Source organism: Epinephelus moara, chromosome 21 (assembly GCF_006386435.1).
Source record: "Epinephelus moara isolate mb chromosome 21, YSFRI_EMoa_1.0, whole genome shotgun sequence".
NCBI lineage: Eukaryota > Metazoa > Chordata > Actinopteri > Perciformes > Serranidae > Epinephelus > Epinephelus moara.
Genome location: NC_065526.1, coordinates 31,056,250 through 31,062,339, shown reverse-complemented (window position 1 = coordinate 31,062,339; position 6,090 = coordinate 31,056,250). Strand labels below are relative to the sequence as shown.

The 6,090-nt window shown below is 41.0% G+C and overlaps 1 protein-coding gene across 3 annotated transcripts in view; it reads left to right on the top strand.

Annotated features, from left to right (window-relative positions):
* LOC126408838 (la-related protein 4B-like) overlaps positions 1–6,090 on the top strand; it is a 61,465-nt gene that overhangs the window by 16,189 nt on the left and 39,186 nt on the right. The window lies entirely within an intron of this gene.

Sequence of the window (6,090 nt, the reverse complement as noted above, 5' to 3'; positions counted from 1 at the left end):
TTTATATATATATATATATATATATATATAGAAAGTAATTAATTAATTAATTAATTTTTATATATATACACACACACACACACACACACACACACACACACACGGACGGACGGATGGATAGATATACACACACACATATATATATATATATATATATATATATGTGTGTGTGTGTGTGTGTGTGTATATATATATATATATATATATATATAAATTCTTGCTTATCTTGTATGCATTTCTCACATACATAAATCCACATACTATCCAGTCACAACGCATTACATGGTTAATTTTATGTCACACATGGCATGAATAGTATGTTAGTGTGCGGTTTCCAACAGACCCTTATTAATCACAGAATCCATGTAAAATGGATTTTCTTTCCATTAGAACTGACTGGTACATTTTTCTGTCAGTACAGGCATAGAATGTCCCACCAGCATGGTTCCTGTATCCCTGGAAAACTGACACTCAGCCATGTATTTACATACAGATATTTGCTATTCATTAAAAACATCTGGACAGAACACATCTTTTTATTATTATTATTATTTTTTAAAAGAGCCCTAGAACATGTATAGTAGCACTGACATACCAAAAATGTCATTCTTGAGTACCCAGACCTATCCTGGGAGGGAAATGGGGAATGTCTAGCTAAAAAATGTAGTGACTGTGCCAAAAGCCTGGACATTCAGGAAGTAAAAATGAAGCCAAAACACTGTAGGATTCAAATTATGCTGCAAGGAGGAAGCCCTGTTCATGCTAAGATGGCTATACCTGGGTTGTTTATACTCACTCACCTCCTTGTGTCCCCACAGACTCCTCAAATCATTCACTCAGACTGTATGGCCTATCATTCTGCCATGGTGCGACCCATCCCTGCTGGTTTGATTGATGGTAGCACATGCAACACTTCAGCATGTGACACGCCACCGGGGCTAAATGCGGTCACCAGGGTGGGATATTACACCAACCTCGGGCCAAATACTGCAAATTCTGGCTGCAACGAGTAAACTTGCCTCCTCTACCAGCCACTTAACCAACTGCCATTTAGATTTTTGGTTCTTTCCTAAGAAAAGACATGGTTGGCTAGACTGAAGGTGGGTGGTGAGTTGTAGTAGTTGTGTAAACTAGATTAAAAATCTGAAAATTAGTTGTACACTTGCAGGATTTGGCACCAGCACTGTGGCTTGAGGTGGAAAGTGTTCAAGTTCCAGATCACGCCCTGTTTGGTTGCAGTTATGTTTCAGGCTCCAGCGCTTTAAATCATTCTTCATCAGATCAGAGATGGTGCTTCTTTTTGTTTTTTAGAGGAAAATCTTTCTTGGTCTTCACACTCTCTCTAGCCATGGTAATTTAGGGCTGCTGCTACAGGACCGAGGAAACAAAGGGGAATTGAATTGAGTCTGTCATAAAGCTAGCACAGGGATGTGTCTTCCTGTTTCCCTGATGGGTTTCAATCAACCTCTTCAAATAGGAAAGAATGTGGAGCTGAGGAAATGGGTAAGAAGTAAGCGGATGGCCTTCAGGCAAAGAAAAAGTTATTTTTCCTGAGAGCTCCAAAATTAGGAAATGGAAAGAGCCCGCTGTCTTTTTTCCACTGTCATTTACACATGCTCAAGATTGGAAAGAAGATTGGCAGCGAAAAGGAGGGAGCAAACTTGCCCCTGATTGAGTCCAGTGGGCTAATGCTTCAGGCTGTAGGTCTCATTACAAGCCGGGATTAGTGGTGGGAAAAGCGGTCAGAGAACCAAAACACTGCTTCCAGGGTTGAATACACACAGTTCAGGATGTTAAGGCTCAGGAGCAAAGTCTGAGACATAGAAAGTCTTTCCCTCCAGTATTTTTTTCAGTTTTTAAAAAGTTGTAAAATGCATAAGAAGTCTGCAGTTGATGTAGTTCATTCCAGGTTATCTTTACAAATGTACATTTCATTTGCTTATAAATTTGTCACTTTGCTGCCGTGCTGTTATCAGTATATCTAAGAAGACTTCCCAAATGTGCATTGTGTGGAAACTGTATAACAAAAAGTGTTGAGACCACAGGAAGTAAAATTGTAATGTCAACCACATACAATTTGTCAGTAATTTCGTCAGAATTAAGATAGACGAGCCCACTGCTCATGCTGCACCACTATTTCTTCATGCACTGTAGAACATTATTAAAATCATATAATTGATTATGGAGTATTTAACTGGGTAATATTAAAACATTTCATTTAACAAAGAGCACCTAGTAGATCTTAAAATAGAAATGGTAAAATAAGAAATTACATAACAGTAACATTGGAAAATAATACAGTCAATTACAGTCAAAATGACTCGATCAAAATCTAGTTTATCCCCACATCAAACTGGTGCCACAGTAACACATGCCATGTGGTGCTACCAAACCCATGTGTTTTCCACCTCATTCCTTATTCACACACATGCATGCACACACAGAGAGACAGAGCGATACACCATATGCTTTGCACATATGTGTTAGAAACGGAGCAGAAGTTGAACTTGACCTATTTATAGCTCTGCATGTTAAATCTAATCGGTTACAGGCAAAAGCGGGATCTTTACCGTAACAACCAAGTGGCAATTTAGTTAAAGAGTTTGCAAGTATAAAAATGCTTTGTTTGTGTATGAATGCAGAAGTAATGAAAAATATGAGGGCAGAAATAAAATACTGAGAAAACGAGGGAACATACATAACATCTTGACATGCAGCTGCTAATGTCAGACTGATATTTAACAACTTTACATGGCTGATTATTGCACAACATAAACAACTGTAGGTACAACCTCACATGACGCAGAAGTTTTAACCATTTACTGCACAGATGGTGTGAAAGATTTGTAGAGTTAGAAATCAAACTTGGTGTCTTGGACTTAGTTTATAACCCCACGGTTTATCGACTGCTGTTAAAGTTCTTCATCACGTCCTCATGGGGCGTATACAGCCGTTTTGTTTATGACTGCTATTCACTGACTTTGAATCTATCGCACGCTAGGATAGTGGCTGACGGCTGTGCAGCCTCCACCTGTCACGTGGAGACTTGCATCACTGATTGGAGCTGAAGAGGGGAGGGTTGTGTTAAATTGAGTAAAAAGGTTCTCAATCAGTGTGTACAGCTCCAGAGAAAGCAGGTTCCTTCTGCTGTATGAGTGTGTCTCAGTGTATTGTTCTTCATTTTAACATGTATTTACATTAATTTTTTTGGCTGGACCACAACAGCAAGGCCAGCGCTGTCAGAGTGAAAGATTGTGGCTAAGTGAATCCTACAACTTTCTGTTTCAAATTAAAAGCCCTCTTTTCAAATTAAATGCCCTCTAGTGTTTCATACATGGTCCAGTCTTGTATACTAGGTTTTGACCAAATCTTGTTATCTATGCATTACGCTGATCCCTATGAGAGTTGTCACTTCTGTAAGTCGGTTTACAGCAGCCTGTACAGCTGAGCTGCATCAGTCTCACACATGCCTATCACCAATTTTATGCTCAGTTTCCCAACATTTTGTTCGTTTGATGGGTGGCTTGCAAGCTTTGGAGAAAGATGATGTCCCTATTTTTAATCCTCTCTACAAAGCTCTGATTGGTCCATTATTTCTCCATCAAGGGGAAATTGCCTGTTTTGCGTTATCTACAAATGATGTAGATTGATAATTTTGCCTGCCAGTGGAATTTGTGTTGTTGTGTTGTGTCTGGAAACCTCACCTACAGGAGACACTTGGTTTGTATGCAGTTTTACATTGAGAGAAACTGAATTGCTATTACTTAAGCACTTTAAACCACATGTGTTGATGCTGTGGTATTAGCAGGAATTGGTACTCAGGACGAAGCATTTTTACATTAGTTGTGATGCGTTAGCTTCCTGATTGCTCAGCACTCATCTGGCCCGCTGTCCCCTCTAGCTCTGTAGCTGTCATAGAGGGAAGATGAGCCTCAGGTCTGCAGACAGACAGATACGACCAAATTCAGCTGTTTTTGTTTTCTGCCCTGAAGGACTCTTGCATGTCTGCTGTCTCTGTCTTTCTGTCTGCTGCTGCTGCGAGCTCGCCTCCCATCACACAGGCAGAGCAATAAACCCAGCACTACACTGGCTGCCCTCCGATGACACCGACAATAACTCGTCTCTGTCTGCAGTTCATGATGAATCACATCTTCTCGTCTCCTCCCAAAATACGCCCTCAATCAGGCTAGCAGATAACCTTTTCCTCTTGTGTGAAGGAAGGGAACATTTTAAAAATTTTGAAAGGTCAAGCGGTGCCCAGAACGTACACATCCGGTGATGTCAGCAACAGTTTCTATGGCAGCCAGCTTGGACAGGAGTGGGAGTTTTTCATTAGTGCAGGGCTGGATTATTAGCAGAGGTGGGGGTGTGTGTCTGTCTAGCCAGACACATCCCGAATGATCTCGTAGTGCAGCGTTTGTGAAATACGACCCAGGAACGCTGTCTTTTGCTGCTCATCTTGTATCAAGTCAGTGTTATCTCCTTAACTGTGTTTCCTTTAATCTATCCTCCCTAGTTTCTGAGACTAATTCTATATTTAACTCAACTTGCTGCTTCTTAAATAAGAACCAGGTTTTCCCAGCCTTTCTTTTGCCTCAGCAACTCAGCTCGTTAGCAGAATAATCTATTAAAACCAAGGCTCAAGAGGGCTGATTTAATTTGAGCAATGCCTCTGGGTTGATTTAGCACGTGGATCACTGGAGCAGGCTTCGTTTGAGCTCAGGTGTGCAACTCAACACTCCCTCCACAGCTCCAGTATTTTGCTGGAGAATGACTCAGTGCAACAGCGACAAAACAAAAGCAGAGACGGCTGCTCAACAGGAGCAAGACAGCCAGTCAGCTTCTGCAACGTCAGCCTAGCCCACCAGGGCAACAGAGCCTCAGTGCTGTCATCAGATTTGTTGAATCAACCCAGCAGCTCGGATCGGAGGGGCCAGACGGAGCGTTGAAGTGCCTGTGATTTGACGGGGATGACTTAGAGAGGTGCGGTGGTGGCTGCTTCACTTGAAGGAGCCCAGGTTGTGGCTTAAGTCATACCATGTTGGTCGGGAGTGTCCCTCTGGCTGCCTGTGGAGATATTTAGACTCTGTTTGTGTGTGTTAATCATGGATTGGATGCAGTGGAGCCTTATATCACCACCGTCAGGAAGCGCCTGGCCCGCTATGCCTCAGGACTTCAATGAAACTCTGGCTCTGACCACGGCTCTGGGTTACAGTCTGTTAGCCTGTGAGACTTGTATGTTGAACTGCTGCTTTGATCCTGTGAGTATGTCCAGCAGGACTTTATGGGCCTGGTCCCTGTCAGCTTGTACCAGTGTCTCTGCTGGTTAAAGCAGTTCTTGTCAGATGTTGTCGGTCTGAGGAGTCTTGTTGGCAAATGAAATTAAAGGAGTTCTGTTGCTCAAGTGAGAAAATTCATTAGAACTGTGGCCATTTCTGTATTGTACTTACTCATGCAAAGATTCAGTGAAAGTCTCAAAGTCATTCAAATGTATTTATTACTTGTATTTGACAGTGAGCTTAGCAGAGGAAATTACTTGGGTAGGCTATTTAAACTTAAAGTTTTGTCTTTGAAGATTTTGCAATATGGTTTTCTTAATGACGCTGTCTGTCACAAAATTGTGAGTGCGGTTTTGCAAGATATCCTTTGCTCTTAAATTATAATAAGCCACTGTCTGGTTTCCTGGCTCATCTGCCAACACTTAAGTCACTAACTTCTAACAGGCGATATTGTCAAATGAGCTAATAGACTTGTAGGCAGTGTTTTGTGTGTATATATGTGTTAAGCATTTTACTTAAGTTTTTTCAGCTTGCATGGTGAAATAAGTACAAATTTAGTCAACTATAAAATTCTGATGAAACCAAAATTTCTGAAATGAAAATAACTACATTGTTAAAGGCAAATGTAAAAGGTTCACAGACTACAGTGTATCTTGTGATGTCCTAAAACTAAGTTTTAACAGTCTTGAAATAACAACAATGCAATTACAATTTTGATTTGAACCAGAATCTGTTGTTTTTGTACCTGTGCTCTTTGCCTTATTGCTTGATGTCAGTGTCGCACTTTTCTATTTTCCTTGTCCACATTTTT